Below are 22,920 nucleotides of genomic sequence, written 5' to 3'. Positions count from 1 at the left end.
GTCGACAGCAGAGGGAAATGACTTTTCCTTTTTCTTTCCTAAATATCTTCATAAATAATAGTCGTAAATAAAACATATGTTAGCATTCACGTAGCAAATTGTATAGGACGAAGTGGCACTGGGGCAGTCTTCTTCGAGGACTTTGGTTTCCCCTGCCAATTCCCATTCCGCCAAATGCTCCATACACATCTATCACCCGGTGATGGTACAATAGGCCAAACAGTGGCCCACGTATCAAGTTGACTCACTCTCACCCCACCCCAAGGAACCAAAAAGAAAACAAACTAAAACTAGTCAATTTTGTAGTCTTTTATGTTTTATTATTTACAAAAATATACAAATTTCTAGTCTTCTGAGGTTTTTTCCTTCACAGGAGGTGTATAGTGAAGGTGATATGAAACGCAGGGGGTAATATGTAATATACAAATTGTCATGTTTTTAACGTTTTAACATGGAATAATTTAAAACTGTTTACATCTTTATTATATTTGCATACATTGCTGATGTGCGGCCGAATGATATTATATGTTTTAATCTGGTATTTTGTGAGAACGGGGGTTATGTAACACTAGGCCGTTACAGTATTTCAGATAACCCCCCACCCCCGACCCCACCAGTGAACTGAACGTCGTCTTCATCTCTGATTAGATGAGTTGCAACCTTGTCATAATCTGTTATGATCGAAACATGTAGTGAAAGCACATAATGCAATTAAAGGTTAAAGTTTTTTTTAATTATTTTTAATTCGCTTAGTGGGGGGTGGAGTCCAACTGGGTCCACTCACCACGACGGCCAGTGATTGGCCTATTGTACCTGCCCCGGGTGATTATGATGATGGAGAATTTGGTGGAATGAAGATTGGCAAGGGAAACCGAAGTACTCGGAGAAAACCTGCCCCAGCGCCACTTTGTCCACCACACCACTGAATCAGACCCGGGATCGAACCCGGGCCGCCGCGTTGGGAAGCCAACGACTAACCGCTTGAGCTATGGCGTGGCCTAAGGTTAAAGTCTTGGTTTTAGCCTAATTTCCCTATTTTGAAAAAATAAAATTGGGCTTATGAGATCATCTTGCTCTCCGTATGTCTGTCTGTACGTGTATGTTTTGTATCTTGTTATTATTTATATCCCCCATCCCAATTATCCACTCCGAAATCTGTGCGTGGACGCTGAAGCTCAAATAATCCATAACTGATAACCTGTAAAATATCTGGCGTACCAAGATTCGATTCCCGGCAGAGGTAATAACGTTCCTCTTCAAAACCACGGCAAATTTCGCCGTAAGAACCACCGAACCTCCCTCATGATGGATACAGGGGGCACTTTCACGTCTTGGCGCGCTGTATCTGCATTTCCCCGCGAGGTGCAGAAGCACAAGGACAGCTTGACATTCCCGTGTGTTTGCTGTGCCGCTTGACAATGCCGACTAATCATTGGCTCCAGTAACGAACTTCGTGGTAGATGACGTACCTTGAACAACATCTGAAGTACTTTCTCGTTACGTAATCCGAAACGTCAGCACACTCTTCAGAGAGTTCAGGAACCGGACCCTTTCCAACCCGATTTCGGGTCATGTAATTCAAAATCATGGCTGTAGTCGAACTAGGACGGTCAAGGTTGGGGCTCTGGTGCCTTATTAAGTAGCAGAGCGTCGCATAAAATTTTTATAACTAATTTATTTTCTTACCTTTGACGTGTAAGCGTCAGCAGCTCTTAAATATGTACATTTCATGAGCCATCAGACAATAAAATACGGTCATGAATCCCACGGGACTTGGAACCAAGAATCACTGTGCTGGCGAGGACCGGCAGCCATAACAGTCAGTTAGGAACCGAATTTTCTACGGTGCAACATATATGACACCTACACAGAAAACCCGACCACTCGCCTCGTCGAAGAGGGGAAACATGAACATGTCTAGGATAGAACAAAAATCTTGGTCATAGATTTCAACGAGACTCAAAGCCAAGAATGACTGTGCTGATGAGGACCAGCAGCAGTTTAACCAACCGATCATTGATCGAGCTCTGTGTCGTTAAATGCTGAACTTAAAAGTGTGAATCTCTCTTTACATAACGATATCGGCTTCATTACATCCATTTATTTCAACCAGGTAACGTCGGTTTCAGAGCTGCAGTGTCGGAACGCCCTGGCACTTGGTCCAAGAGCCCATTCTTTAAGATATATTGGACCACATTGGGGATGGCCAAAATTCCGAAGAATCATATGAAATACAATAAATCCATCGTTGCCCTGCGAGTCGTAGAAGGCGATAGAAAGGGAATCCGGTGGCTGGGGATATAAATGGGTCACCTTGTCACTGGGAGACAAAAACACAGGGACCTGGTCCTCCAGGTTGGGGGTTGGACGCAAGGCTGACGTCCTTGAGGTGTTGCGAAATCCAGAGAAGCGTAAATTGGATACAATGAAACTTCAAAGGAAGGCTATGGATCGAAAAGGAGTGTACTGTCAGTGATGATCATGGTGAAGATGACCGTACGCAACATCAGTGCAACGCAGAAACTTCTGCAGGATAGTATTTAAGAGCCTTCGATCGCACAGGCGTTTGATTCGGTATACTGGAAAATTTTGTTATGTATTTCTTAGAACTCTCGGGGGAACATGTAACCCCTAGAGAGCGCGGCACTCCGGTGGTGCAGGAGGGAGCCCATCTGGATAGGTGAGCAGTTCTGAANACTCGTATAAGCCTGCCGATACATTTTGGCCGGTGTCCTTCACTGTCAGTGCATGAGAGCGAGTCTATGCTACGAATTTGCTTCTTCTGCAGAGGGAACATTCGTAGGCTGGCACTGGCAACCNAACGCAGAAACTTCTGCAGGATAGTATTTAAGAGCCTTCGATCGCACAGGCGTTTGATTCGGTATACTGGAAAATTTTGTTATGTATTTCTTAGAACTCTCGGGGGAACATGTAACCCCTAGAGAGCGCGGCACTCCGGTGGTGCAGGAGGGAGCCCATCTGGATAGGTGAGCAGTTCTGAATATACTGAATAAAGACCCGCTGACCAACAGGAGGCCTAAATTCCGGGGGCCAAATACCTGGACACCCACTCTCCAGGGGTCATAAATATGGAGAGAGGTTTGGCTGGGTCCTTGAAAAACAGTCCATTTTTAGGGCCGCGTCATAGCTCAAGCGGTTAGTCGCTGGCTTCCCACCGCGGCGGGCGGGTTCGATCCCGGGTCAGGTCAAGTGGGATTTGTGGTGGACAAAATGGCGCTGGGGTAGGTTTTCTCCGTGTACTTCGGTTTCCCCTGCCAATCTTCATTCCACCAATTGCTCCACAGTATAAGAGACTTAGTCACAACCCACTAGCAATAAAAAATAGTTCCATGCGAGTCATAAGTAATTTTAATTTTGGAATCCCTGGCCTACGCCATGAAGTTGAAATTATGAACTCCTTGTTTTGCATTTCTCGGTTGTAGGTTTCTGTCAATCTCTTAGATCGAAATATGCTCCTAAAATGTTCTGTCAACTTTAAACCAAACGTTTCAAACAGACAAATAGTGGGAACGCCTAGGATACTTAGAGTTGTAAGAGACAGAACGTGTACCATCTCATTAACAGAAGGTAAATATGTACACGGTGCACATAAGCTGTTTGAAGGCTCTCATTACTGAGATACAGAAAGACGAACTGTCAATTTAATTTTCCAAAATATGAAGAAAAACAAACATCACCTATCAGACGTCACCAAAAGGTCCTTAATTGCGCAGTCGCAGCAATACACATTTTTGAATTCTAGCCAAACTGAACAGAGATAACGCTTTGGATTTTTATTCGAGGGATATCACCCGTTTTACTGGCAATTTTAGTGGATATTTTGCTCGGGTTTCTACAAATCTGTCCAGATATCTGCCGCATCCTGTTGCGCTTGCCATCTGCTTTCACGCTAGTGTCTTTCTTGGTTTATTCGACCCTGAAGATGGAGGCGATATGTTTCTCCGAAACGTCATTTGGCTTTCAATGGACTACAAGGCTTTATATCCCAGAAGACAGTGTTCTTCATAACCGCCGCTGTGAGAGCCTCAAACGTTATAGTACAGTTTAGAATCAAACAAAACAAACTCCGTGGTTTTAGTCCGCAAGCGAACTATACCAACCGAGCGACCGCCGCTTGTCGGCGAAGTTACTGCCAACTTTTTCGGATAGAGGATTTCACATGGTCAGCGCAACGAATCCCCACAGCCGATAATTTCAGTTTTTGTAGCCCGGAACCTCTATTTCCTTGAAATAGCTCCTCAGTTATCCTCACGAGGCTGAGTGGACCCCGTTCCAGAACCTCTACTTCTCAGAAAACATGGTAGTGCCGGGAATCGAACCCGGGACCTCTGGATCTGTAGCCAGGAACTCTGACCACTAGACCACATAGGCGGTCACAGTTTAGTATTAGCAGAATTTTATGGAACCCGGTACTTCATCACCGTGTTTACCCGAGTCCGCCAGTGTTCCCACCCTGTCTACAGTCTTCCTCCCTACTTTCGCTAGCTCCATCTGAATAATGGTCTTCAATTTATAACGTTTCAAAATGGCCGTCTTGGTTAGCTGCCTTTCCAAACACATTTGCAGCGTCATGGACTGAAGATCCTGTACTACCCACTACCCTCCCATCTACGCCCAGGTCTTCAAAGCGGTCGTCTATTAAAAAATGTAAAGCTGTCCCTGTGCTTAACTAATTAAGCACCACGCCATAAAGGCGTATGGGGAAGTGGATGTATAGATCCACACAATTTTGACCTCGGCACTGGTTAGAGGTGAATGGCGAGTGTTGCTTTACCCAAGAGAAAAGAGCCCCAAGTAACCACTGGATAGGAAGCTGGATGGATCCCAGAACCGGTATGGACGACATGGAGAGCAGGAAAATATTGCCCCTACTGGTACTCGAACTCCGACCCCTCGGCCGCCTAGCCCGTAACCAGTCGCTGTACCGACTGCACTATCCCAGCTCCTTAGAAGGAAAAGGTTAAGAAACGTAAAGCTATCCCTTTAACAGGCCGTGGAGGCCCACAGAGTTGTGAGGCGTCGAAGCTTCCACATTTTCTAGACAATCGGCTCACAGATGGCGGTGAGGTTGTCGGCCTTACGCGCCTGCCGGTCGCCCTTTACCCCCAGGAAGATTCCTGGTACTCATTTCTGTTAGAGACTGAGTCCACCCCAGGGCCACAGTGCGGCTGGAAGGATTAGGCCAACTGAAAAATTCAATGACCTCCTCAGGAGCCGAACCGGCGACCTTCTAGCTTGTACCACAGTGCCTCAACCAACTACACTACCGCGTACCCCCATTAAAAGACAATGAGAGGCAGAGAAAAGAAATCACGTGTTTACTCGTGCAGTGGATCATAAATGTCTCAGCTCGGAAGTGGGAACACGTGTTTCCTGAGTCGTGACATGGGCTATCCTGAGGGAAGTGTCTCGTGGAGTTTGATTTGTTTCATTCTGGTCCGTCACAATAACAATTACAATTATAAATCACTCCGTCCAATGTGACTTGTAAGTTTTTTACTACATAAAAACTTAACACCCTTACATGTTTCGGTCTCTGTGGACCATCTTCAGAGGGCAAACATCACTACAAATAGGAAACCACCATCACATAAGTTGTTTACACGTAAAGTACGTACACTTATATGCTACAATACATAGTACACAGAATAGAACATATCACAAACACAGCAGTTTCCTGGGAATGTAAAGTTTTTAAAAAATTGTATAAAATTCCTTGATGCTAATTAAAAGTTTTTTTTTTAGATTGTCAATAATTAAAATTCGTAAACCATGCAGGCTCGTGTTCGTCCTCCCATCGTCTCTCTTATATGGGGCAGATATTGTGCCACCTGGCTATCTTGATGTGGAGGTTCTTTATATCGTCCAGGGTTTGCTCGTGGCTGCTGTGCTGTTTTCACTGTCAGTGAAAACAGCAGCAGTGTTTGTGATATGTTCTATTCTGTGTACTATGTATTGTAGTATATAAGTGTACGTACTTTACGTGTAAACGAATTATGTGATGGTGGTTTCCTATTTGTAGTGATGTTTGCCCTCTGAAGATGGTCCACAGAGACCGAAACATGTAAGGGTGTTCAGTTTTCATGTAGTAAAAAACTTACAAGTCACATTGGACGGAGCGATTTATAATTGTCTCGTGGCTTTCTTCAGTCCCACATTTCACATACCGAGATTGGCCACAACCGCTTCCTTCCACATCCTTTTAAATTGATCAGTTCTTGACTCATGCTATAGTCTACAGGTAGATACTAACAGCGCCGTGTAGGGGTTGTTGCGTGACTCATACGACAGGGTTTTGGATTTGATGATTGGATTTACTGATACCTTATGCACATCACTCGGGACTACAGGCAACACAGCACTAACGCGGGTCTACACATTTCACAAGTAGACACTATAGGATTCTGACGATGGTGTATAACACAGAGATACTGGGTTTTCGGACTTTATCCATCGCCCGTTTTCTAAGTAACTAAGAAAAAAACGGCGTTTCGGATACTGGATCTGGGTCCAGTGATTGAGGCTAGCTCCTTCTAAGAGACCCAACAGTGTAGGTGTCTTCCCTCACCTGAGGACGGAAAGAGATCCAGTTTCCGAAACATTGTGTTTTTTTCTTAGTTATTTAGAATCTGGACGATGGATACAGTCCGAAAACCCAGTATCTCTGTGTATACACTTCACAGTTCACCTCTGCACATACAGTAGGATTCTTAGTTTCACTAGTCGTATCCTGGCAACGGATTTATAACATTCTTACCGTCACTTCAAACCACACATGAAAACTTTTTTTCGCAGCCTAATACCTTTCTTGCCATTATTCTGCAACTGTCAACCCAATTCAATTCCTCTGCTCCCAAACTCATATCCCGGCAGGCTGGCGTCTCGAAACTCGAATATATTCTCTCTACTACTGTTCTGTACTGCCGAACACTTCCTTATAACAACATTTCACGGACCACGCAGGAAACACAGCCTCTATTGTTAAGGAGGCGTGTTTACTGATCAGTTGCCTAGCAGTGGACGTAATATTGTTGTGCGCGTTTGCTTCCGCGGGATTGCGCTTAATGAGTCGTTGCCTAGCAATAGGTATACACGTCACAGTACCCTACAAAGAGAACCGTTGAGTCGTTGCCTAGCAATGGGTATACATGTCACAATATCCTACAAAGAGAACCGTTGAGTCGTTGCCTAGCAATATGTATAAACGTTATAATATCCTACAAATAGAACCGTTGAGTCGTTGCCTAGCAATAGGTATACACGTCACAATACCCTACAAAGAAAACCGTTGAGTCGTTGCTTAGCAATAGGTATACACGTCACAATTCCTTACAGAGAGAACCGCTGAGTCGTTGCCTAGCAATAGGTATACACTTCAAAATATCCTACAAAGAAAACCGTTGAGTCGTTGCTTAGCAAAAGGTATACACGTCACAATTCCCTACAGAGAGAACCGCTGAGTCGTTGCCTAGCAGTAGGTATACACTTCACAACATCCTACAAAGAGAACCGCCGAGTCGTTGCCTAGCAATAGGTATACACTTCACAATACCCTACAAAGAAAACCGTCGAGTCGTTGCTTAGCAATAGGTATACACGTCACAATTCCTTACAGAGAGAACCGCTGAGTCGTTGCCTAGCAATAGGTATACACTTCACAATATCCTACAAAGAAAACCGTTGAGTCGTTGCTTAGCAAAAGGTATACACGTCACAATTCCCTACAGAGAGAACCGCTGAGTCGTTGCCTAGCAGTAGGTATACACTTCACAACATCCTACAAAGAGAACCGCCGAGTCGTTGCCTAGCAATAGGTATACACTTCACAATACCCTACAAAGAAAACCGTCGAGTCGTTGCTTAGCAATAGGTATACACGTCACAATTCCTTACAGAGAGAACCGCTGAGTCGTTGCCTAGCAATAGGTATACACTTCACAATATCCTACAAAGAGAACCGTTGAGTCGTTGCCTAGCAATAGGTATACACTTCACAATATCCTACATAGAGAACCGGTATTAAACGGAAATTCCAGACAGCAATGTGTTCGAATATTCGTGTGGATTTCATTACAAGGAGGCTTCACTATACAACGTAATTAAACAAGGTCGTTGTGACCATTACACACGTAACAGGATGTAACTTATGTGGCCTTTATCTTCATCAGCTTTAACAAACAGAAATGTCTTCGGGAGAATGTGAGGCCTCTTAGCGCGCGCTTTTCTATTCTTAGAAAAAAATAACAATTTCAATGACGTCACATCGTTACCGCACTTGACCATCATGAGCTGACCTTTAAGAGATTGAAGACGGGGATTACATTCAAAAAATCCCTCACTACATCCGTGTTCGTCATAAATAAAACAAATATTTCCTCAGATTATGACATAAACTTGTGGAACATATGCTCTTCCAATTGACTCTTAAGTGAAACCTATAATTTGTAAAATACATATTAGAGTGGGCTATACCTCTGTCTCACTCCGGGCAAAAACATTGAGGCTGAACAAGGTATTAAAGAAGGTATTTGGACCTAAGGGAAGTGAAGTAACGACAGACTTGCATATTAGCCTAATATTTTCAAGAGTGGTGCATGTACTAGATTTACAGCAAAGGCAAATTTGCCACTGTGCTTAATTAATTGAGCGCCACGCCATGAAAACGTATGGGGCAGTGAAGGTATAGCTCCACCATTCTTGACCTCGACACAAATTTGAAGCGACTGGTCAGCTTCAATCCCCGGCCACTTTACCCCCCAGGAAAGAGCCCCCAGTGCCCATTGGATAGGAGATTGGGTGGGCCCCAAATCTAGTCTGGACGTCATGGAGAAGATTAAAACCCTTCCTCCTTCCGGGAATCCAACCCCCGGCCGTCCAACTCGTAACTATACATACTGAGCTATCCTGGTTGTAGGACATACAGCAAAATATAAACTTGAAGAAATAAGAAACAGGTAATAATACTGGTCAAAATATCATGGAAAGAGTTTCTTACGAAGAGCTAGATGCAGATGGTAGGGTGATATTACAAAAGATCTTCCAGAACTAAAATATAGAGACTTAGACTGGGTTGAAAGGAGGACTTTTGTGAACAGGGTGATGAACAGTCATTCCCGTGTGAAGGCGGGTTAGAGTACTTCCGTCGCAGCCCTGCGAGGTGTAGAAGGCAACCCGGTGCCACCCTGTCACTGGGGAACATAAATGCAGAGACCTAGCCCTTCAAGTTGGGGGTTGGACGCAAGGCTGATGACCTTGCTCTATAAAAAAATTATTGTTGGAAAGTCCAAAAAAGTTTAAACTGGATGGTCTAATCTGGCAGAATCTCCTAAGGAAGGCTCTGGATCAAAAAGGGCAGAATTACCGATGATGATGATGATCATGATGAACTGTAAGGTTCAGTATAAGCGGAGAATTTCATGACCAGCCGAGTAATGAAAATAAGTAAACTGCACACTCCACGTTGGGGCACGCGGTAGCGTAGTTGGTTGAGGCACTATGCTACAAGGCGGAAGGTCGCGGGTTCGAATCCCAATGAGATGGATTTTTCCAATTGACCTAATCCTTCCAGCTGCACTATGGCCCTAGGGTCGACTCAGTCTCTGAGTACCAGGAATCTTCCTGGGGGTAAAGCGCGGCCGACGCGTAAGGCTGACAACCTCACCGCCATCTGTGAGCCGATTGTCTAGAGAAAATGTGGGAGCCTCGACGTCTCACAACCCTGTGGGCCTCCACGGTCTGTTACAGGAACAGTTTTACGTTTTGCTCTCCACTTTTGAGTCTTACCAGCAAAGTTTAGTACGCCTAATTCCGAGCTAAATAATGAAGGATATGCAGGATCTCGTTGTATGGCGCACTGGACCATGCTTCCGATGCATGTTGACCTGAATTCAATTCCAGCGTCACCAGGAACACAACATTCTCTAAAAAAAGAAATGTCCGTGACTAACAATCCATGACGATTGTCCTCTGAGGCCAGGGCTGTCCATATATCCATAACTTGAGTGACAAAATATTTATGGAGGTGTTCGGCAAGTGACAAGCGCATTTAGTGACCCTTCCTCATCCTTCAGTTTCCAGCCACACGGTAGTTTAGTCAGCGCAAAAGTGAACCATGTCTAATTTCAGTGGCACTCCATTTGCAAGCGAATGGCTTTAGCGGGGTAAAGTGAATGAATCTAACATTCTCGTGTCGTGGCCATGAATTAAGTTTTATAGAATGTGACGCCGTGCAATTTACTGACGTTTCGGAAGAACGCACTGTCTTCATTTTTAAGGCCGTATATAATATGCTAATACTTTAATTAACTTGTAATCTTTACCAAACACAATTAAAATGAACAAACCAAGGAGGATGAAATGGTTAGGGCATGTAGCACGCATGGGGAAGAAAAGCAATGCATATAGGATTCTGTTGGGAAAGCCAGAAGAAAAGACACCAATAGAAGACCAAGTCATAGGTGGAAAAATAATATAAAAAGTTCTGGAGATACGTAATCCCTTATTTTCCTCTGATATGACACAAACCGCATACAAAACGAAAAAAATTAGGGGGGAGGGTGTTGTACTAATAAAAAAGGTAAAGTTTTCCCTGTGCTTAACTAATGAAGCACTACGCTATGAAGGCGTATGGAGGAATTGATGTATAGATCCACTTTTTATTGACCTCAGCAGTAGTTGTCGGTGAGTGGTCAGCTTCACGCCCCGGCCGCTTTACCCTCGGAAAAAGCGCCTCCTCGGTACACACTGGAGGATAGGAGGCTGGGTGGACCCCAGAGCCGGTCTGAACGACGTGGGGAAGAGTAAATTCTTGGCACTACCGGGACTCGAACATCAACCCCTCTGTCATCCAGTCCGCAGTCAGTCGATATACAGACTATGCTGTAAATCAGTGGCATTGAATCTAGGAGAAAGGCTCTGTGGACTTAAGTTTTCACTTGATTAAGCAATTTTCGTGATAGTGGGTTGCAGGTTCTTACATCGGTGGTTATGCGTCTTCCAGGATAGAACACAGTGCAGTCCGGTGAAGTTCAACCTACTTTTCGGAAGAGAATGTTGCCTCTATCTTTAGAGTCAAAGAGTAAACGAAAGAAGAAACCAGGACGAAGCAGACAGCAGACAGAGCTTTATTCTGTAAGATTTGAGGTTTTCACGGCGGTGACTATGAAGAAAGCAGTTTTCTGGGATATGGCACCGTGTAGATGTGGTGTTCACCGACGTTTCGGAGGAACGTATCGCCTCCATCTTCGAGGTAAAAGGAAAAATAAGAAATCCGCAATCTTCTACCCTGAAGATGAAGGCAATACGTTCCTCCGAAACGTCGGTTAACACCACATCTACACGGTTCCACATCCCAGAAGACTGCTTTCTTCAGAGCTTTATTCTGTTCCTCCAAAACGTCAAGTGACTTTTCGCTAGACTACAGGGCGTTATTTCCCAGAAGATAAAACTCTTGAATTTCGATATTGTCAACAAAAATACACGGCAGATTTCCTTCCCATGCTTACAGATTGACCGTGAAATTCAGTGGCGTATAGCGTATGACATTGATCAAATTTCGGTATAACTTTTACTCCTCCTGGCTGTTGACATCATAGTGTTGTCCTCTAACAGCCTACGCTGATGAAAGGTGCGCCAATATTTACACACGACTAGCCGACCTACCAGGCGTTACCTGATCGTAATACACACGTATAATTCATTCGTTCGTTCATCAATATTTCTACAGCCCTCTGTTGGGGCCTGGCAGCATTTTCAGCTTCGTAATCCCATACACAGTTGGTAGGACTCCTTGGAGGGATGATCAGCCAGTCGCAAGGCTACTACCTACATACAAAACAATGCAAACGCACACAGACACCCATACCTCGAGAGGGACTCGAACCCCTGATCCCAGTGTTCGAACTGGCGAAGACAGTTGATGCCTTAAGATTGCGCGGCCGCTGTGTTCGGCACACACGTATAATTAGGAAGTGTAAAGGGCGGCCGGGCCGGTCACGGTAGCCGAGCGGTCTAAGGCATGTACTGTCTTCGCTCGCTTGGAAACCGGGATCGTGGGTTCGAATCCCACTCAGGGCATGGATATTTGTGTGCGTTTTTCTGTGTTTGTGTACAGGTATAGGCCTTGCGACGAGCTGATCACCCACCCAAGGAGTCCTACCGAATGTGTAAGATCTAGAAAAACCCGAAGTGAACGGAGAAGTTCATGGAGGTAGGCCTAGGCCCACTGGGGCTGTAGTGCCAAGGGAAAAAAGGTAAGGATGTCCTTGTGCATAATAAATGGAACATCACGCCTTGAAGACGTATGGGGATGGAAGTCTGGTGTTTGTTCCTCTAATAATCACTGTCCCTCTTCTCGGTGCGCCTGCGCTGCCGACGCGGGAGCTAAAGATTTCGACAAATTTGCAATCGGAGCCATTTCTCTCGATTATATTTATACTCATGAACCTAAAATTGTTAATATTATTGGTTCACAGTCCTAATGTTCTATGCTATGTAGTTCTTGTTACCTCTCCTCATATTCGTTTGTTTGATTACTTTTCTGTATTACTGTGTTTTTCCTCGAGTGCTTGCCTGTTACTTGTCTTTGACTTTATGTTGTGCTTGTTCATAATGTAATTACTTGTATCTACACTGTGCTGTGTCTGTAATTGGCCTTGTGGCTGTTGACTCAGCACATAAATAATAAAGAATGAATCATTATTATTATCATAATTATTATTCTTAGTGGGGTGAGACTGAGTCCACTTGGTACTGCGGCCACTACTGGTCTCTTGTACCAGCCCCAGATGATAGACGATGGTGATTGTGGAGCAATTGGTGGAATGAAGACTGGCAGGGGAAATTGAATTACTCGGAGAAAACCTGCCCCAGTGCCACTTTGTCCACCACAAATCTCACTTGACCAGACCCGGGATCGAACCCGGGCCGCCGCGGTGGGAAGACAGCGACTAACCATCTGAGCTATGGCGCGGCCCAGAGCTCCACCATTCTTAGCCTCAACACCACATGGAGGTGAGTGGTAAGCATCACGCCCCGGCCGCATTACCGGCGAAGTAGGGAGGCCTCGGTAGCTATTCATTAGGAGTTTGAGTGGGTTCCAGAGCCGGTCTGGACCCTGTGGAGTAGCGAACCTCTTTCCCTTGCCGGACGCTGTACCCGGTGACTACACAAAATACAGAAACGCGTTCCGAACTCTTGACGATGCTGGACCTGACGTTCTCACAGAGGTGACTATGATGGGATGTGATGCTGTGTATTCCGGTAGCTCACCGACGTTTCGGAGGTAAGTTTTCTATTTACTTCCTGCTCATTGTTTAACGTATTTTCGACCCTAAAGATAAAGGCGTATTTTAACTTTATTCATTCTGGTCCGTCACGCTAGTCAGTACTACAGAATGATTTGACTACACGGTGCAGTGTGACTCAAAAGTATGTTTATATAAATATATCTTGCCTCTACATGGCCGTCTTCAGGAGGCAAATAACAACATACTGAGGAAACTACTATTACATAAATCGTAGTATATCAAGTTCAAAGTTGTTCCAAAATTGTATATGAAGATTTTAATTAAGGAGTTAAAATATTAATACAGTTCTTAATATTTAAAATCTTAAACCGCTAAGGTTCATATATTCGTGCCTCTTCTATCAACGGGATACTGGGTAGATTCCCGCCCTTGGAGGTCTTGGAAGTGTTTGTTCTTCTTTATACTGTTGGTTAAGAATCTGTGTTGTTGAGCTGTTTCTCCTTTCGTTGTTTGTTGAGGCACTGTACGAAAGGAGAAACAGCCCAACAAAAACTCAGAATCTTAACCAACAGTATAAAGAAGAACGAACACCTCCAAGGGCGGGAATCTACCCAGTATCCCGTTGATAGAAGAGGCACAATACACGAACCTTAGCTGTTTAAGATTTTAAATATTAAGAACTGTATTAATATTTTAACTCCTTAATTAAAATCTTCATATAAAATTTTGGACAACTTTGAACTTGATGTACTGCGATTTATGTAATAGTAGGCCGCGCCATAGCTCAAGCGGTTAGTCGCTGGTTTCCCTTTTCGGCGGCCCGGGTTCGACCCCGGGTCTGGTCAAGTGGGATTTGTGGTGGATAAAGTGGCGCTGGGGCAGGTTTTCTCCGAGTACTTCGGTTTCCCCTGCCAATCTTCATTCCACCAATTGCTCCACAATCACCCTCACCTATCATCTGGGGCTGGTACAATAGGCCAGAAGTGGCCGCAGTACAAGGGACTTAGTCCCACTCCACTAGCAATAAAAAAAATGTAATAGTAGTTTCCTCAGTGTGTTGTTATTTTCCTCCTGACGATGGTCATTAATTGACCGAAACATGTAAATGCATCATATGGGTCACACTGGACGGTGTAGTCAAATCATTCTGTAGTATAAAGGCGGCTGTGCAGTGTTCAGTTCTCTCACGTTTGCGTACCTCGTTGTGTGCTTGTATGCTGGACAGCGGGCGACGTTCTTGGGCGTAACATATGAGCGCACTATGCATACAGTTTTTATCCCACGATTTTGCTATAGGCCAGGCTTGTGAATACAGAGTACAGAACATCGGTCTCTATGATGGGCGTGTTGCATACTCGCAAACTTCCGGAGCGCCACCCAAAACGAAAACAACTGGACCGGGCGGTGACCGATCTAACAAATCCTGGTTTGCTTATTATGTCGGTACTGCTCTAGCGCAGACGTGACACAGACACAAAACCTAGCCGAGACAGAGAAAATATTACCCGACAGTACTCTGACGGCTTAGTGTGCAACGTCGTTACTAGTGTTTCGGAGGAAATCGTTGCCTCCTTATTCATGGTACAAGAGAAAGACGAGCGTGGAAAATGGGGATACAGGGAGAGGGAGGACTGGGCCGGATCCCTGTGCTGAACACTAGCAGCTCCTCTTCTTCTGTTGCTCCCACTTGGAGCGTAGGACATCCATGAACCTCTTCGTTTCACTTCAGTTTCTTAATCTTAGACAGTCGGTAGGACTTCTTGAACGGGGCCGCTACCTAACACAAACACACATCCATACCATGAGTAGGATTCGAACCCACTATCCCAGTTTTCGAGCGGCCGAAAACATTTAAGGCCTCAGACCGCGATGCCACTATGATCGGCCGAACATTAGGAGTAGGAGAAGGGTATTACCGGCCCTGGGGATCACCGAGCCTCCTCTCCAGTGGGTACCGGGGGGTAAAGCAGTAAGTGCGTGAAGCTGACCACTCGGCTCAATCTAGTGCAGAGGTCAAGAATAGTGGAGCTATACCTTCACGTCCCCATATGTCTTCATGGTGTAGTGCTTAACTAATTAAGCGCAGGGACAACTTTATTTTTTTCCTTTGCACTACAGCCCCGGTGGGCCTAGGCCTACCTCCATGAACTTCTCCGTTCACTTCGGTTTTTCTTGATCTTACACATTCGGTAGGACTCCTTGGGCGGGTGATCAGCTCGTCGCAAGGCCTCTACCCGTACAAAAACACAGAAAAACGCACACAAACATCCATGCCCTAAGTGGGATTCGAACCCACAATGCCTTAGACCGCTCGGCTACCGTGACCGGCACCTTTACCTTTACGTGAATCAATAGGAGGTCAAGGAAAATCAGAAGAAAGGGAATAAAAAACTATCTCGTTCTTTATCTCCCTATGCCCGTAAGGTCGGCGGATTGCCTGTTGCGTAGATTGGTGAGCACGGGGGCCCCTACAGCAATCTGCAAATCTGAACGCAGTTCGTGTATCTTAGTTAAATTTTTAGGAAATAAGGATGTTCTGATATCTGCAATTATATCAGAGCAAAGTGGATCGGGGCCCGTCACGGTAGCCCAGCTGTCTAAAGCATGTACTGTCTTCGCTCGCTTGGAAACCGGGATCGTGGGTTCGAATCCCACTCAGGGCATGGATGTTTGCGTTCGTTTTTCTGAGTTTGTGTACAGGTAGAGGCCTTGCGACGAGCTGATCACCCGCCCAAGGAGTCCCACCGTATCTGTAAGATCTAGAAAAACCGAAGTAAACGGAGAAGTTCATAGAGGTAGGCCTAGGCCCACTGGGGCTGTAGTGCCAAGGAAAAAAAACAGTGGATCGGGAAGTAACTTTTCAATATGGCGGCATAAGTACGACCACGTGATCCAAACTCCGAGGTTATATAAAGTTATGTGGATAAGTGCCATGAATTTATAATGAATAAATAAATTTAATATTAAGTAGATATTCACAGTAGTCGCTCGGTCTAAGGCATTAACTTTCTTCGCCCTCTCGAACACTGGGATCGTGCGTTCGAGTCACACTTTCAAGACATGGATGTCTGTGTGCGTTTATTCTGAATTTGTGCTGTTCTGTGTGTAGGTAGCGGCCTTGCGACGGTCTGATGACCTGTCCAAGGAGTCCTTCCGGCTGTGTATGACTCAAGAAAGTGAAAAAGCGGCCAAGGTCCACAGGGCTGTAGAGCCATAGGTAGGTAGATAGGGCGGTAGACAGATACATAAATACTGAACGTTGAACTCAGATAAAACGTCGGTTTGCTGAAGGACTATTCATAGTACAAAAGAAAATATATGTCACATAAAATATACATCTCATAACGGTCTACAATTTTTGTTTCAATTTATTTTCGATGGTGTGAAGGTTTAAATAAATGTAAGGGGAACTAATTCTATCCGCAGTGTGATCATTTTAGTACGGTTAGCCAGCTTCTGTAAGTCTCCTCTAGGTTCAAGCCAACGAGGGGTGCAGCATATGCTAAGTGCACGTGCTCCATGTGAGTCGAAGGCAAGCTTGCTTCTTGCTGGTCACCCTGTTTCGCTTATGCATCAACCCTGAAGATGGATGCAGTGTGCTCCTCCGAAAGGATTTTATTCCAGCTACACAGCGTTACAAGGCAGTAACCGCAGTGAGAGCCCCAAATTCAAATTCCCATTTATGTATGCTGAATTTGAGGATCAACCAGCTAACCTGCTGTCTGAGTTGAGGCTCCCTTCACTGACTTGAGGTAACAGAGACTTTGTGCTGAAATCGGCCACGAATTTTTCTTTCCCGTTTCTTTCCACTTGCCTTCCTTCAACCTTACGCGCCGGCCGCGCTTTATTCCCAAGAATATTCGTGGTACTCATTTCTGCTAGAGGCTGAGTCGAATCCAGGGCCATAGTGCGGCCGAAAGGATTAGATCAATTTGAAAAAAAAAACACCTTATCGGGAGTCGAACCTGCGACCTTCCGGCTTGTAACATAGTGCCTCAACCAACTACGCTACCGCGTGCCGGAAGGATTAGGTAAATTGAAAAGTCCAACGACCTCATCGGGAATCGAACCCGCGGATTTCCTGCTTGTAGCATCTTTTTGTTCAATCAATATTGAAGCTATATGAAAGAAAATACATCTTATTATTTAAGCTTCCAGTGGTTTGAGAAGGTAGCTTTCCCCTGCTGTTCTGCCGCTTTTATCTCCTGGGAATGAACCCGGTACCCCCTGGATAGGAGGCTGAGTAGGTCTCAAGATGTGTCCAGAAGCCGTAGAAAACAGAGCATTCTCTTACCCCTGCCTGTAATCGAACCCTAATTACCCGGTCGTCCAGCCATAGTCTATATAGCTGACATATCCCAGCTCTCTCTAGACGTACATTTGTAGATAATATTAAAATGTACGCATAGGTTAAAGAAACAGCGTGAGAAGTGCGGACTGGATTCAAGCACTTCAGTGTCTACTTCATGTGATCGTGGTAAATGAACCTTCGCGTTCGCAACAGAGTGGGAGTGGCATGACCAATACAACAACTATCAGTTTCGTAAGAATGACTTTGCTCCGATGAGTCTAACTGCTGTTCGGCTGCACTCGCGCGAGAAGTGGCATGGACAGTGGGGACCAGACGTTCAGTCCGCGTTCCATTACCGCCGAAGGCACACGCACCGTCTGTGTTTCGCTTCCGAATTGCGTTCAACCGCAGCGGGCACGTTGTCTGAACACTGTAAGTTCGTATACATCTGTCGGACCTTCAGGTCGTCTGTGTTCATATGTGAAGTAGTTGCAGTGAAGCTCGTGGTTTGGGGCAGTTTAAAACAGAGGAGCCTGAACTTCGAGTTTATGCCGGCTGGACACAAAAGTATTTTTGATTTAACCAACTAAACCTGCTTCAAAGCTGTCCTTTCTCTTCAGGTATTCGGATTAAAATTGTGAATGAATTTCTTATGTTACGTATGTTCTGTTTATGTTCTTGATGTATGAAATTCTTATGTAATGAAATTTAGGGCTTGAAATATGTGGATGAGGTTGATTTTGCGAGTTTGCGAGCAGAATAATAACAACGGTAATTTTTATTAGGGCATTCTTGATAGTTCCCTCTACTTTTATATAAATACCCTGATGAATGAAAGTGAAATTCGATTAAGTACTGACACAGGAAGAAGCAGTACTGTAGCCGGCGTAAGTACCGAGATAAGTCTTGTGTTGTTATTTATTCTTCTGTGTGTCTAAGTTAACAGACGCCCCCAAGACCATGTCATTCAACACTGTTCGGCGTTTAAAGAGGAATAATAGTAATAATAATAATAATAATAATAATAATAATAATAACGCCTGCATATTATAATGATATAATAATAATATAATGATCAGCAAAGAAAGAAGCCGGATATTTTTAGTTGGTTATTTAACGACGCTGTAGCGTCGATGATAGGATGACAGATGACTAATGAATTATACAGGGTTTGGATGGAGTGGTCGTGGCCTAATGGAGAAACAAGGGCAAATTTCAGGACAGCCGGTGTCTCAGCCGAGATTCGAACCGAGCATCTTCCGAATACAAGTTAGAGAATTAACTCTAAATCTAACTGTCCGGTTGGCTATCCCTGTAACAGGCCGTGGAGGCCCATAGGGTTGTGAGACGTCGAGACTCCCACATTTTCTCGAGACAATCAGATCACAGTTTGCGGTAAGGTTGTCAGCCTTACGCGCCGGTCGCTCTTTAACCCCCAGGAAGATTCCTGGTACTCATTTCTGCTAGAGGATGAGTTGACCCCAGGGTTATAGTTCGGCTGGAAGGATTAGGCCAATTGAAAAATCCAATGACCACATCGAGAATCGAACCCGGGATATTCCGGTTTGTAGCATAGTGCCTCAACCAACTACGCTACCGCGTGCTCCCCCACAGATATAATAGCACAGTGTGTAAATCAGAATCTGCAAACTACATATGCAAGCAAAATCAATAACTATGTATATATATGTAGTAGTACCTGAGGAAATCACGCAAATGTGGCGTCTGAAACGGGCCCACTTTCAGCAACCGACTGCTTCGACTACGGCCGTAATTCCTCGAGATATCACAATCGGACTTGGGAACACTTGTCACCACCAACAGATAGGTCAGTGACTCTTCGGCGCATGACACAAGGTGTGAAAGAGATTTCACGAATGCCTCATAACATGTGCAGGTACAGATAATGGTATTTCGTGGAGAGATTACAGTTATGTTTGTCCATTGTGGAGAGAATAATAGTTCAATTAAATTCTTTGTTTATTTACTTCATCAAAACTTGTACTGTTCTCCAAGTATAATTAGAATGATCAAGTCAAGGAGGATGAGGTGGCGAGGGCATATGGCACAAATGAGAGAGAAGATGAATGCATATAGGATACTGTTGGAAAGGCCAGACCAAGGAGTAGGTGGGTGGACAATATTAAAATGGATCTTAGAGAGATAGGATGGGATGGTGTGGATTGGATTGTTCTTGCTCATGATAGGGACCAGTGGAGGGTTCTTGTGAACACGGCAATGAACCCCCGTGGATCATAAAATGCTGGGAAATTCTTGAGTAGCTGCAGAATTGGCGGCTCCTCAAGAAGGGCTCCGCTCCTTGAGTAAGTAAGTAAGTAAGTAAGTAAGTAAGTAAGTTTATTTACGTGCTGAGCTCAACAGCCACCAATGGCTGTAATAACAATAACCAGCGGCCCCTAAAAGGAATTACAAAAGACGGCCGTTCTGGGAACAGCACACGTCTTGAAGATATTAACATACTATTTAATCCTTTCAAGCCCGCCAGTTACTGTATATACCACCTGCTTTAACATACCAAAACTCCGCATTCTGCGCACAGAGTGTATCTGTGTTCCGTATGGTTCTCACAATAAACAGCGACTGTTTCTCTAAACAGCATTAACTGGTTGGGCTTGTAGCGGAGACGTAGTGTGTTTCCTGTGAGGTAGGAACTAAATTCTTATATATCACCCAATCTTAAAGCAGTTTGTTTCAAATGCATTTTCCAGGAAGCAATTACACGGTAAACCTTAGGGACAAGGCCTGCCTGAACAAATTGCCCTGTAACATGGAGTAAAAGTATGATAATGATAGCAGTAATTACAAGGTCATTTTCCAAAGAGTTTAGCATGACTAATATATTTTCAAGTTTACATAATTATTAATCTATGGACGGACAGGTTTAAACTTAAATAAACTTTAATTAGTAGACTGATTCAATTAGTACACTGACGGTCTTTCGCAGTGAGAATATTGGTACCGGATTCAACAATGTGCTGCAAGATAAGCTGCGAGAAACTAAACCACTAACGCGTGTTATTCACGTAATATACGTTTTCACAAGACCGGATGTTACACTAGAAATGTAACACAACATACAGAACAATTCAATGCCAGCAGAACTCGTCATTTCAGTATCAATAGCAAGGTCCGCCGCTGGACACGGTCTTTAGCCAGTTCTATCCACATACCATCCCACCAATTACTCTCCATGAGACACATCTCTGACTCTCTAAAGGAGGCCGTAAACCGGCATGCGTCAAGACATGTAACAGTTAAGACACGATGTCTGCGACATGACGCAAAGAAAGGAGCACATTTGAAACAAATGAGATTATGAAAACCGCCGCACACCGGTCTGAGTCATGATGCTGACGTCAGCTTCATGCTGACGAATCATGAATGAAGCAAGACTGCGTCTTTTATCTCATGTATTGTGCTTGTCTTGACGCAGTTGGTGTGCGGCCGCCCTCACAATATCACGTGTCTATAAAATTTAGCCGAATTCATTTTCTGAAGAAGACCCATGCTACGTGAAGAGTTCTATCTTCTGGGACATAACGCTGTGTAGTCCGTTGGAAGTCAACCGACGTTTCGGAGAAAAACATGTCACTTCCATCTTCAGAGTCGAAGGATAATACAAGCAAGAAACCAGTGTGTAAGCAGATGGTAAGCAGAGCTGGTTTCTTGCTTTGCTTATTCTGCAACAGTGAAGATGGAGGCAGCGTGTTCCTCCGAAACCTAAGCTGACTTTCAACGGACTAGACAGCGTTCTATCCCAGAAGATAGAACTCTTCATAACTACCGCTGTGATAACCTCAAATCCGGTTGTTATCCGTTAACTAAAGTGAGCAGCCCGCATGTCGCCTTGGCTGAAGTGTGTTTCAGGAGGCTTTCAGTAGCTACACTCGTACTACATAGCGTCGGATGGTAGGATGACAACTGAATGATGAACTGGAAGGGGTTTGGAAGGAAGCGGGTTTCAACTGATCTAGGTATTATCCCGGAATTTGCCTGAAGAGACGGGAGAAAACCATGGAGTAAGTTAACTAAGATAGCCGATATGGCAGCCGAGATTTAACCCAGCGTCTCCCGAACAGGAGTTTATGGCTGGGGCCATACGAGCGCACGAAGTACGTCCGTTGCAACGAACGTACTTTATGACGGACGTTGCTGAGGACACCACACAGTTGCAGAATGCGGTGCGTAGTCTTTTGTCTTCAATGGAGCCAGAAGAAAGCGCAGCATTCGTCTCTCTTGTTTATTTCTACAACGGACGTCACGACGTTCGTTACAACGGACGCATTTTGTGCGCTCGTGTGGCCCCAGCCCAAGCCAACCCGCTCGGTAGTACCACGCGGAATCATATGTTGTAGCATTTATAGTTCCAGTGAGGAGAAACACTGATAGCTGGATTATGCAAGCCAACACGCGTTGACGTGTTTCAGTCCTTTGTTTCGAGATACATAGTTGTGTTGGTGTTATTGTCATGCATAAGATCCCAAAGTTATGAACAACTTTCATGTCACACAATGCAAGCTCAGATCGGGTACAAGACGTGACACAAAGCGATTAACATTTGAATTCGTTACTCAGAATAATCTCTTAACTAACTAATTAAACAATCAGCAAACTCCACTGAGCAGAATCATTCTTGAGAAGTCGCTATTTGCTCATCTACTCAAGAATTTCCCAACATTTTATAGAACCAAGAGGTTCATTACCGTATTCACAAGAGCCCTCCACTGGCCTCTATCCTGAAGTAGATTAATCCAGTCCATACCACCCCATCCTATTCTTTTAAGATTCATCTTAATATTATCTTTCCATCTACGTCTAAGTCTTGCTAGTGGTCTCTTTCCTTCTGTTTTTCCCATCAAAACCCTATGTGGAGTTCATCCTCCTTGATTTGATCATCTGTTAATGTTTCAGAAATTTTGCACAGTATTCGCTTGATTTATTCTTGTGTTCCGCTGAAGTGGTGGTGGCTTATTTTACGGCTCTGTCAATATCTGCACTACACATGTTATACTGTGTAACACAAGGGACGGAGTATCTTTCACTTTCACTTTCACTTTTTATTTGTTCCATAGATCGTTATTGACAAACATGCCACAGGATGTAGAACATGTCAAAGTTAATTATAAAAGAAAAAACAGTTCCTATACAGAGCTTTGTCAACAATAAAATAGGTACAATAAAATAAGAATAGCCTACACATATAATAGATTTATCACATTTCTGCACAGTATGCTAAAATCAAGATATAAATATAATATTATCAAATATATAACATTATAAATATAAAATCAAAATAAAATTATAAAATATATTATTGTATTATATTAAAATATTCCTCTA

General features: G+C 44.2%; 1 protein-coding gene across 3 annotated transcripts in view; it reads left to right on the top strand.

Moving 5' to 3' along the window:
- Window positions 1-17,879: 17,879 nt before the first annotated feature.
- Window positions 17,880-22,920, top strand: part of LOC111873727 (facilitated trehalose transporter Tret1) — a 35,781-nt gene continuing 30,740 nt past the window's right edge. For 2 of the 3 annotated variants that reach the window (XM_023868663.2, XM_023868661.2), the window contains exon 1: window positions 17,880-18,179. The gene's annotated coding sequence lies outside the window, so the exon portion shown is untranslated. The remainder of the gene's footprint in view (window positions 18,180-22,920) is intronic. The other variant, XM_023868662.2, reaches the window with a different exon arrangement.

This window comes from Cryptotermes secundus, unplaced genomic scaffold, assembly GCF_002891405.2.
Source record: "Cryptotermes secundus unplaced genomic scaffold, Csec_1.0 scaffold31, whole genome shotgun sequence".
NCBI classification, from domain to species: Eukaryota; Metazoa; Arthropoda; class Insecta; order Blattodea; family Kalotermitidae; genus Cryptotermes; species Cryptotermes secundus.
Note: the sequence above shows the minus strand (reverse complement) of the source record. Positions and strands in the feature narration are given on the sequence as shown.